General features: G+C 38.5%; 1 pseudogene; it reads right to left on the reverse strand.

Annotated features, from left to right (window-relative positions):
* LOC142837303 (vomeronasal type-1 receptor 4-like) overlaps positions 1–12,867 on the reverse strand; it is a 138,535-nt pseudogene that overhangs the window by 37,328 nt on the left and 88,340 nt on the right.

Here is a 12,867-nt window from a genome sequence, read left to right on the forward strand (position 1 = left end):
GCGCACGCCTTTAATCCCAGCACTTGGGAGGCAGAGGCAGGCAGATCTCTGTGAGTTCGAGACCAGCCTGGTCTACAGGAGCTAGTTCCAGGACAGGCTCCAAAACCACAGAGAAACCCTGTCTCGAAAAACCAAAAAAAAAAAAAGAAAGAAAGAAAGAAAGAAAGAAAAAGAAAATGGGGAATAGCATCAAACTCATTGATAAAGGGACAACTTCCTGAACAGAACATGGATAGTGCAAGTACTAAGATCAACAATTAATAAATTTGACCTCATGAATCTGAAAAGCTTCTGTAAGGTAAAGGACACTGGCAATAGGAGAAAATGGCAGCCTACAGAATGGGAAATGATTTTCACCAACTCTACATCTGATAGAGTGCCAATATTCAAAATATATAAATATCTCAAGAAACTAGACATGATAAACCAAACACTCTAATTTAAAAATGAGGTACCGATCTAATCAGAGAATTCTCAGTAGAGGAGATTCAAATGGCTAAAAAAACACTTTTAAAATGTTCAACTTCCTTAGCCTTCTTTGAAATATTAATCAAAACCACTTTGGGATTCCATCTTATTCTTAGAATGGCTAAGGACATTAACACAAGTGACAGCTCATGATGGTAAGGATGTGCAGCAAAAGAAACACTCCTCTATTGCTGCTGGGAATGCAAACTGGTAGCCACTGTGGAAATCAGTGTTGCAATTCCTGAGAAACCTGGTAACGGACCTCAAGACACAGTTATACCATTCTTGGACATATATCCAAAGGATATTCCATTCTACCACAAAGACACTTCATCAACTGTGGTTATATATAGTGGCTGTATTCATAATAACCAGAAACTTTATACATGACTTAGCTGGCCTCCGAGTGTAGCATGCTTAAAGAAAATATAATAAATTTACAAAATGGAGTAGTATCATTGGTTATAAAATGACATCATGAAATTTGCAGGCAAATGAATGGAACTTAAAAATCCATCTTGTTTAAAGTAACCTGTTGTAAAATAGTTGTTTAACTATGTAAAAGTGTGTTCTGTTTGTTTATGTCGTAGACTATTTATTTAACTACGTAAAGGTGGGTTGCATTTGTTTAATTAGGTGAAGATGTGTGGCTGTTTTACCTCGCCTGCCTATGGGACCTGATTGGTCTAAAAAACAAGCTGAATAGTCAGTAGTGAGGGAGAAGGTATAGGTTGAACTTCCAAGAATTGAGAGTACGTAGGAGGAGTTTAAACTTGAGAGAGAAAGGAAAAGAAGAAAGAAGAGAAGACAATAGAGAATCACCAAGAGCCAGCCAGCCAGACTCAGAGGAAACAGAAAAGTAGGACATACAAATGAAGGAAAACTAAAAATCTCCAAAGCAAAATGTAAAAGAATAGATACAGGTTAAATTAAGGTAAAGTGTTAGTGGGACAAAGCTCATGTTGAATATTTAAGATTAATAATAAGTCTCCATGGTTGGCAGCCCAAAGTAAATGCTATATCTCCTGTAAACCACTTCAGAAAGACATAGTATTTATTCACCTATAAGTGGATATTAGCTGTTAAATAAATGATAATCATGCTACAATCCACAGTCCCAGAGAGACTAAGCTACGGAGATGGTTCAAGAGGGGGCACATGGATCTTTTAGGGAATGGGAAATTGAATAGATTTTGCAGGTGTGTGGATAAAGATGGGAATGGGCAGGACTGGGTGTGGGTGGAGGAATGGAGGAGAAATGACTGAAATTAGATGGTATTTGGGAGGAAATAGGGAAATCTAGTGCACTGGAAAAAATCCCTGGAATCTCAAGGCTGACCCTAGTGAGGACTCCTACTAATGGAGGATATGGAGCCTGAACTGTTCATTTTCCAGAAGTAGGTAACACTTGTAGTCATGGGATTAGGACACCAACCCAGCCACATAACCTTCAACCAACAGCCTGTCCTGACTGCAAGATGTGCTGGAACAATGGGTGCACAGAACTTGTGGGAGTGGCCAATCAATGGTTTAATTTGAGGCCCACACTAAAAGAGGGAGTCCAAGTCCAACACTGCCTGGATGACAAGGAATGGAGGCTAGATAGCCTGAAGACCAGGATTAGTGCCTAGCCCAGCCCTCAGCAGAGAGGCTGCCTCTGACAGCTGCTGGGAATTGATATAGAGACCCAAAGCCAAACATTAGTGAGAGAGAGAACCCAGTTTGGTTGTCTCCATCAGGTCTCTCTCCTAAGATCTTGGAGATCTATGGAGGTGACAAGAGGACTAATGGGAGCCAGAGGGGTTGAAGACCTGAGGGAGTGTCGTCCGAGGAATCAACAAAGCAGGAGTCAACTGAAGCTGCAATTGTGGAGCTTGCATGGGTCTGGGCTTGGTCCTCTGCGTATATGCTGTAGTTGTTGGCTTGGGACTATTGAGGGACCCCTGACTGTAGGCCTGGGGATGTCTTTAACTCTGTTGCTTGTTCTTGGGCCAATTTTCCACCTCCTGAGTTACCTTGCCCAGCCTGCATGTGAGGGTTTGTGCCTCGTCTTATATCTTGCTGTGCTGTGTTTGGCTGATGTTACTGGAATGTACTCTATAAGAGAATAAATAAGAATTGTTTAAAAAGAAATAAAATACCAAGCACCCTAAAACTGACCCTGTGTCATGTGGTATTATAACTCGACATTTTATTATAACATTTTTCTTATGTAATTTACTATAGAGTAGTGAGAATTTTCCAAATATGTAGAATCATCGTATTTTACAAATTACTATGTGACAATAGGCAAAATATAGGTGAAAAAGAAGAAATTAATCTGTGTGGCCAGAAATTATCTTAACACTTAGGAAAGGATCTTCTGCTCTGGTGTGTGTGATTATGTGTGCTGGGGTAGGAGGGCTTATTCTTATTTTATCTGTATAGGTATTTTTATGACATGTATTTTTATGCACCTTGTGATAAAGTACCTGAAGAGGTCAGAAGAGAGCATTGACCCCTTAGGACTTGGAGTTACACATGGTTTTGAGCCAGCATTGAGTACTGGAAATAAAATTTGTCCCCTTTAGAGGAGCAATCAGTGCTCTTAACCATCAAACCATCTCTAGAGCCCTGAGATGTCTTGATCATATCTTAAATTGATATTTTGTGTAGGTATGTGTGCCATGGTGTATGTATGTGCACCACATATATGCATGTTTGCTACTTAAAGAGGCAAGAACAGCACATTGGATCCTCTGCAATTGGAGTTATAGACAGTTGTCAGTCACTTGATGTGTTTGCTGGGACCTGAACTCAGTTCCTCTGGAAGTCCACTGCACGCTTTGCCCACTTTGCCAGCTCTCTAGCCCCAAGCTGTGGTTTAGTGTGCCTCATACGTAGACACTACAGTTCTTCAAGGGTGATCACTGCTCTGAAAATGCTGTAGAAAAATGGATGGAAACAAAATTAACCTTAAGAAAAATGTCAGCCCCACAAAGACAAATCTTACATTTTCTTTCATGTGAAACCAGGGAACAAAAAAGAACCAGAGAAAGATACGAGCTACTGAGAAGAGGAAAAGAACCAGTGCGCAGGAGAGTGGGAATAGATGAGAGGATGAGGGAGGAGTGTGGCAGAAGCACATAGTGCACATACGTGAAAATGTCACAGTGTGATAGTGTACTATGTACTATTAATATGTGGATAAAATAAAAATTAACAAAACTTGTCGCCACAAGACTATATCTGTTATATGCCACGTTCTGTAACATCTGCTTTCAGAAGATTCATTAAATGTTTTAGTTGTGTATAATTTTATTCTCTGTTTTTATGCCAATAACAAGCTGTTTTCATTACTGTAGCTTTATAATAGAACTTGATGTCAGAAATGGTGATGCCTCTAGAAGTTCCTTTATTGTATAGGATTGTTTTGGCTATCCTGTTTTCCTTTTTGTTTGTTCTTTTTTTCCGTATGAAATTGATTATTGTTCTTTCAAGGTCTGTGACGAATTGTGTTAGTATTTTGATGGGTATTGCATTGAACCTACAGATTGGTTTGGTAGGATTTCCATTTTTATTATGTTGATCCTACCTATCCAAGAACACGGGTGATCTTTCCATTTTCTGATATGTTCTTTCCTCAAAGACTTAAAGTTTTTGTCAAACAGAACTTTCACTTCTTTTGTTAGGGTTACCTCAGCATATTTTATGTTATTTGTAGCTATTGTGAAAGATGATATTTCTCTGATTTCTTTCTCAGCATCTTCATCATTTGCGTATAGGAGGGCTACTGATTATTTTGAGTTATCTTGCATCCTGCCATATTACTGAAGATATTTATCAGCTGTAGAAGTTTTCTAGAACAGTTTTTGGCGCCACTTATGTATACTACCATATCATCTACAAATAACAAAAGTTTGACTTTTTTACAATTTGAATTCCACAGATCTCCTTTTTTTTTTTTTTTTGACTTATTGCTCAGCCAGAACTTCAAGAACTATGTTGGATAAATATGGAGAGAATGGAAAACCTTGTCTGGTTCCTGATTTTAGTGGGATTGCTTGAGTTTCTCTCCATTTAATTTGATGTTGGCTGTTGGCTTGCTGTATATTGCTTTTTATTATGTTTAGATATGTTCCTTGTATCCCTTATCTCTCCAAGACTGTTATCATAAAGAGGTGTTGGATTTTGTCAAATGCCTTTTCAGCATCCAATGAGATGATCGTATTGTTTCTTCTTTCAGTTTATTTATATGGTGCTTTACATTGATAGATCTTCGTATGTTGAACCATCCCTGCAACTCTTGGATGAAGCCGACTTGTTCATGGTGGATGATTTTTTGATGTGTTCTTGGATTTGGTTTGCCAGTATTTTATTGAGTATTTTTGCTTCTAGATTCATCAGGGAGATTGCTCTATAATTCTCTTTCTTGGTTGAGTCTTTGTGTGGTTTTGGTATCAGGGTAACTGTAGCCTTATAAAAACAGTTCTTTCTGTTTCTATTATGTGGAATACTTTGAGGAGAATAAGTATTACCTCTTCTTTGAAGTTCTGGTAGAATTCTGCACTGAAATCATTTGACCCTGGGCTTTTTCTTTCTTTTCTTTTCTTTTTTTTCAAAGGAAGAAATTAAAAAGGCATAGTTTATTCTGAGAAAAATTGTAATACCCATGGCCATGGCCCCAAATAATGTGTTCCAATGAGGAAGCGGTCACTTGGAGTTTTTTATAATTATTAGAACAAAGGAAGTTATAAATCAAGGCATTTAAAATACTGTCTAGTAGGAACATGATCAAGTCAGTGTCCCGACCCTTTGTCAATACAACACACAACACCTTTTCTTGTTGTTATTATTGTTTTGCTTTTTCAAGACAAGTTTTTTCTATGTAGGTTTGGCTGTTCTGGAACTCTCTCTGCAGACCAGGCTGGCCTCGAACTCATAGAGATCTACCTGCCTCTGCTTCCCAAATGCTGGGATTAAAGACATGCACCACCACCACCTCCTGGCTCACACAACACTTTTTAAGATATAACCTTTCTTTTCTTTTCTTTTTGATTCATTTCCAAGATCTCAGATTAATAAATACCATATATATATATGGTATTTATTAATATATATAACATATTACAAACTTAAAAGCCCCCCCAGTCTTTACCAATTCAAATACTTTAAAAGTTTAGTCTCCTTAAAAATCCAAAGTCTCTTAAAACTTAAAATCTCTCTTAAAAATTCCAAGTCTCTCAACTGTGGGTTCCTATAAAATAAAAAATAAGTTAAATACTTTCTTACTCCAAGAGGGAAGAACCAGGGCACAGTCACAATCTGAAAAAAGCAAAACCAAACTCCATTGATGTATATAATCCAGTGTTCAATATCTGAGATCCACTCATGGTCTTCTGGGCTTCTCCACGGAGCGTGGGTCACTTCTGACTCTGCCCTCCGCAGCACACACAGCTCATCTTCTAGGCTCCATCTGACTCCTCCGCAGCACACACGGTTCGTCCTCTAGGCTCCATCTGACTCCGCTCCACTGCTGCTGCTGTTCTTGGTGGTCACCCCATGGTACTCGCATCTCCAAAACATTGGCATCTTCACTGCGACTGGACTGCACTTTCACCAACAGGCTTTCTTTATGGTTCCAAGCCTCAGCTTCTTTCCATGACCCCATCAATGCTGGTCCTTCAACTGCCACTGAGGCTGCATCTTCACCAATGGCCTCGCTTGGCCTCTCACAGTGCCAAGTCTCAGCAGCTCTCCATGACCTAGTCATGCCTTCAAAACCAGTGCCACCCAGGTGAATCTTACACTACCAAGTTCAGCTGCCAAAAGGAGGTACAACCTTGGCCACCTTTGGAACACAACCTCTGTGTGCTGTTTCTCAGGAAACACTTCCCAGAAGACTTCACCTCAGTGATGCCGGTCTCTTCTTACTCACAGCCCCAGCTGACCAGCACCCATTGTTCCAGCAAAGCAAATGTTTTACTTCAGTGGTTCTGGTCTCCTATTAATCAGAGCTGATTCTTCAGCTCCAGATGAGCAGATGTCACAAATTCTGCATACAATTTCTTTAGGCTACCGACAGTCCCAACAAGCCATTCTTTGCCCACCTCTGCATTAGACTGAACATCCAGCTGAGAACCTTTGGAATGTTTTACCTTAACAAACCCTCTTTTCCACTATTGGAAGGGCTAAGACTGGGATCCAGTACAATCAGCGGGTATAGAAGTGACCCCCCTCCCCGTCTTGCTAAAACTCAACTGTGCTGGCAAATTTTATGCAAGCTGCCATAAACTAGAGTCATCTGAGTGGAGGAAACCCCAATTGAGAAAATGCCTCCAGAAGATTGGGCTGTGAGCAAGTCTATGGAGCATTTTCTTATTGATGATTGTTAGGTCGCCTGTGGGAGGATGGTCCTGAGTTCTGTAAGAAAACAGGCTGAGCAAGTCATGGGGAGAAAGCCCCTCCATGGCCTCTGCATTAGCTCCTGCATCCAGGTTCCTGCCCTGTTTGAGTTTCTGTCCTGACTTCCTTCTGTGATGGACTACAGTGTGGAAATGTCAGCCAAATTAGCCGTTTCCTCCCCAAGTTGCTTTGGTTGTGGTATTCAATCACAGCAGTGGAAACCTGAAGACAAGTTGCTACCGGGAGTGGGGTCTTGCTGTGACAGACCAGACTATGTTGTTTTGGGGAGGATTGTAGAAGGACTTTGAAACTTTGGGCTAGAAAAGCCATTCAGTGTTGAGAGCTCAGCGGGCTGTTCTGTAGGAGCTTGGAAGATAGGAAAGTTAAGAGTGGGCAGAAAATGGAGGCCTCTTTTCTTTCTTTCTTTTTTTTTCTTTTTTGGTTGGGAAGCTTTTGATGACAGATTCTATTTCCTTGCAGGTTAAAGGTCTATTTAAATTGTTCACCTGGGCTTGATTTAATTTTGGCATGTGATACCTATCCAGAAAATTGTCCATTAAAAAAAAATTCCAGTTTTGTAGAGTAAAGGTTTTTGTAGTGTGACCTAATAATTCTCTGGATTTCCCCATTGTCTGTTGTTATGTCCCCCTTTTCATTTCTTAGTTTGTTAATTTGGATATCCTCTCTCTGTGTTTTGATTAGTTTGCTTAAGGGTTTGTCTATCTTGTTGATTTTCTCAAAGAACCAGTTCTTTGTTTCATTGATTCTTTGTATTGTTTATTTGTTTCTATTTTATTGATTTCATTACTTTAATTCGATTATTTCCTCTTATCTACTTCTCCTGGGTGAGTCTGCTTCTTTTTGTTCTAGAGCTTTCAGGTTTCTGAACCTTCTCCACTTTCTTTCTGTAGACAGTGCTATGAACTTTCTCTTAGCACTGCGTTCATACTGTCTCATAGGTTTGGGTACATTGTGTCTTCAATTTTGTTGAATTCTAAGAAATCATTAATTTCTTTCTCTTTTTCTTTATTTCTTCCTTGATCCAGGGGTGGTTCAATAGAGCACTGTTTAATTTCCATGTGTTTGTGGGCTTTCTGAAACTAGTGTTGCTGTTGAATTCTAATTTTAAGCCTTGGTAATCTGATAAGATACAGGGAGTTACTCCATTTTTTTTTTTTTTGTATCTGTAGAGGTTTGCTTTGTTACTGAGTATGTGGTCAATTTTAGAGAAGTTTTCATGAGGTGCTGAGAAGAAGGTATATTCTTTTGTGTTTGGGGGGAATATTCTGTAGATGTCTGTTAATTCCATTTGAGTCATGATATCTGTTCTCTTATTTCTCGGTTAGGTTTCTGTCTAGTTGAACTGTCCATTGGAGAGAGTGGGTTATTGAAGCCTTCTGCTATTAGTGTGTGGGGTTTAATGTGTGATTTAAGTTTTAATAATGTTTCTTTTCCATATGTGGGTGCTCTTGGATTAGGGGCATAGATGTTCAGGATTGAGACTTCATCTTGATGGATTTCCTGTTATGAGCATAAAATGTTCTTCTCCATCTATTTGGATTGATTTTAGTTTGAAGTCTATTTTGTTAGATATTAAGATAGTTACACCCACTTGTTTCTTAGGTCCATTTGATTAGAAAACCTTTTCCCAACCCTTTACTCTGAGATAGTGTCTGTCTTTGACGTTAAGGTGTGTTTCTTGTATACTGCAGAAAATTTGATCCTGTTTTTGTATTCAGTCGCTTAACCTGTGCCTCAACAGGTGAATTGAGTCCATTGATATTAAACAATATTAATGACCAGTGATGTTAATTCCTGTTATTTTTCAGTGCTAGTGTGTATGTTTTCCTTCTTTGGGTTTTGTTGGTGGGAGTTTATCTGTTACCTGTGCTTTTTGGGTGCAGTTAGTTTCCTTGGGTTAGGGTTTTCCTTATAGTACTTTCTGTACAGCTGGATTTGTAGATAGCTGTTTTTTTAAATCTGGTTTTGTCATGGAATATCTTGTTTTCTTCCTCAATGGTGATTGAAAGATTTACTGAGTATAGTAGTCTGAGTTTGCATCTATGATCTCTTAGTGTCTGCAGCACATCTATCCAGGTCCTTCTGGCTTTCATGGTTTCCATTGAGAAGCCAGGTGTAATTCTGATAGGTCTACCTTTATATGTTACTTGACCTTTTTACTTTGCAGCTCTTAATATTCTTTCTTTATTCTATATGTTTTGAATTTTGATCATTATATGGCAAGGGAACTTTTGTTTTGATCCAGTCTATTTGGTATTCTGTGAACTTCTTATACTTTCATAGGAATATTCTTCTTTAGGTTGGGAAAGTTTTCTTCTATGATTTTGTTAAATATATTTTCTGTGCTTTTGAGGTAGAGTTCTCCTTCTATCCCTATGATTCTTAAGTTTGTTCTTTTCATAGTAAACCAGATTTCCTGGATGTTTTGTGTTAAAAAAAAATGGTTGGATTTAATGTTTTCTTTGACCAATGGATTGATTTCCTCTATATCTCAACCCCTGAGAGTTTCTCTTCTGTCTCTTTTATTCTGTTGGTTATGCTTGCCTCTGTAGTTCCTGTTCATTTACCCAGAATTTCCACATTCAGAATTCCCTTGGTTTGTGCTTCTTTTATTGCCTTTATTTCATCCTTCAAGTCTTGATCTTGCTTCACCAGTTTGATTGTTTTTCTATGGTTTTCTTGGATTCCTTTGAGAGATTTATTAATTTCTTCCAACTTTTTGTTTCTCTTTTCTCCATTTCTTTAAGGGAGTGTTTCATTTTTTTTCTTTAAATGTTTCCATCATCTTCATAAAGTTATATTTACAATCATTTTCTTCTGTTTCCTCTAGGTTAAGATGATCAAGTCTTCCTGTTGTGTTAACACTGAGTTCTGATGTTACTATGTTGCTTTTAGGTCATTAGATGAATTTATGCATTGGCGCCTACCCATCTTTTTGTTCAATTGATGCCGCCAGTGTCTTTGTGTCCTGTTCCAATCCTTGCAGTGGCTGTCAGTGTCTTGTAAACTGTTCTTGGTCAGTTCTCTGCTATCACTTCTGTGTTTCAGGGGTTTGGAGTAGCCTACTTACAGGAAGCTCGCATGCTGACTGGCTTTAGAAGCTGAGGTAAGTGGGGGAGGGACCCAGGGTTTTGTCCCAGTATGGAAGGCCTAGGGAGTGGGGTGTCTTGCCTGGTTGCTGATCACTTACCTTTTGGTCCTCTTTGTGTAGTAGCATGCTGTGTTTCAGAGTTCTACTGAGATTGCAGGGGGATAGGAGGGCTTAGGAGGCAGAGACTTGTAGTTTGCAAGGTCCTATTATCGAGATGGAGATAATGGAGCAACCTACCTGCAGGAAACTCTTGCTGGCTGGCTAGTGAAGCCAAGGCAGGTGGGGGAGGTACCCCCGTTTTGACCCAATGTTGAGGGCCTAGAGAATGGCTTGTCCCACCAGATGTCTGGTCACTCACCTCTTGGTCCTCTCTGTGTAATAGCAGGCTGTGTTTCAAAATATCCATAATGGCTATTGATATGTTCCTTTCTAAACATCAAGAAACCATAATTAACACTTTCTGGACTGTTTAGGAAATCTACACATATACTTTTATTTTTTTTCATTCTTATACATTATTATTAGTTTTACTTCCATTTTCATGAATGTTATTTTCTTTTAATTTTATTTTTAGTACAACTAATTTTATTCTGCCTTCTTTGATATAATTCTATCTTTGTTTTCTTATGCATTATTTGTGAGAATTCTCTGCATATTACAGAAATGACCTCTTGGCCTTGCAGCTTCATAACATCTAGGGTTTTATTTCTGATTTCATTGTTTCTTATGTTCAATATTTATCTTATTTGCTATGGTAGCATTCCTTCTCCCCCCATATAATGCAACTTAGATGGTGAGTTTCCCTGAAAAGAGTTGGGAAATAAATGCCACATTCAGTTCTGGTTTTGAATTTTATTCACTGGAATATTTGTTTTCCTATGACATTATTGTGATTCTTGTCAAATGTGAAGGAACCTGTAGAAGGGAAAATATTGATTCATGGGTCTAAAAAGATGCCTTGAGTTTGATAACTTTATTGTTGTTATATGGTACAATGTTATACTAAAAACTTCATTTCTAATGCTAGTATGAATCTTAGTGCCTTGCATGTGTTTGGCAAGCACTGTGTTATTGGTAAGAGCCCACAGACCCAGTGAATATTCACAAAAGTCTGGGACTATGAGTAATGGCCTATAATTTTTTTAAAATTAATTTCTGCAATTTTTCTAGAGCATAAAATTATCTCATATAGTACTTGAAATGTAAAAATTATTAAAAAATGATAAAACTTGTCATTTTCTCATGTTAAATTTCCCATCAATATTGAGAAAACATTTACTGAATATTAGGTTGAAAAAAAATACTGTTACCTGAAACTACATCATCATGCCTACATACTTTACATGGCACTTCCTTCATGACACGCATTCTAAAAACCAGGAAGGCAAGCAAATCTAGGAAATGAGCATGTGTCTTATTGATAGATGTAGTAGTTACTTGATATCTGACAAAATTCCTGACCAAAGCCACTTGAAGAATGAGATATTTATATCAGCTCACAGGTGGATGATACATCTCTCATGGTTGGCAGCAGCAGCAGTCAGGGTGGCAGGAGTATAAGGCAGCTGATCACACTGTATCTTAAGTTAATGACCCAGACAGAAATGACTGAGGATACTCAGATGCCATACATATTCCTTTCAATTAAGCCCAAAACACAGTCTATGAGATGGTGTTGCCCATATTCAGGGTGGGTCTTCGCTCCTCAGACTTTGACAATGCCTAGAGCTCCAACCCACTCAGGTTGACAATGATGGCTATCCACCACAAGCCCACATTTGTCAACATGACACCTAAACAACCCACTTCTACCCACAAGAATTTAAAGTTTATTATAAAAATAATTACATATAGTGAGGATAATAAAGAATTTATTCAATTTTATCTTTCTTCAGCAAACTACATATTTAACCAAGTGGAGATAAATATACACATACCACAAACTGACAAAAACAAAAGATTCCACTAGAGAAATTATCAATCTTTACCATGAATGAAAAACTTCAAACCTTTATAGTTTGAATATGTTACTTAATTGTTGTATGAGGCCTCTTGTTTGTTCCTGGCTGCTCAGCCCCAAAATATTCACATAGAAACTGTATTATTTAAAACACTGCTTGGTCTATTAGCTCTAAGTTCTTATTGGCTAGCTCTTACATCTTAATTTAACTCATTTCTATTAATCTGTGTATTGCCACGTGTCTGTGGCTTACAGGCAAGGTTCTATCCAGTGTGGTTTACAGGCAAGGTTTTGTCAGGCATGTGTTTCTGGTGGGGCTTCATAGCTTCTCCTGATTCTGCCTTCTTTCCCAGTATTCAGTTTTGTTTTCCCCACCTAGCTCTACTCTGCCCTATCACAGGCCAAGCCAGCTTTTTTATTAATTAACTGATAAAAGTAACACATATAGAGAAGGACTTCCCACACCACTTAACTGCTTTAGAAAGTTGTCATTATTTTGAAAGAGACATATCACAATACTAACTGCTTCTTTTTTTGAACTCTGTACCTGCAAATGCATGTGTGCACTGTGATCTATCTACAAGATCCTTGAGAGAATGATAACCCCACAGCAAGAAGCCACCTTACACAGCAAGGGTCTGTAAGTCTGATTTTATGTAAGTGGAAGGGAGTACTCTAAAGCTTGAAAATGAACAACAGGTACACACAAGACATGAACAAATCCTTTAGAAAATGTGTCTCCAGCCAAAGAAACACAGAAGAACCACCACATTCCCCTCCTTCATGCCCCTAAGTGAGATGTTCTTCAGAGTCACAAATCCTCCCCGGTAACTCAGCTTGTTCCAGATCCAAACAAGGGCATACAACTGACTTCACTTTCCTAGTACTGAACTTTGGAAACTTTTGATTTTATGTGTACTCCAGGGACTCAAAGACAAGTTCC

Source organism: Microtus pennsylvanicus, chromosome 1 (genome assembly GCF_037038515.1).
Source record: "Microtus pennsylvanicus isolate mMicPen1 chromosome 1, mMicPen1.hap1, whole genome shotgun sequence".
In the NCBI taxonomy this organism is placed as follows: domain Eukaryota; kingdom Metazoa; phylum Chordata; class Mammalia; order Rodentia; family Cricetidae; genus Microtus; species Microtus pennsylvanicus.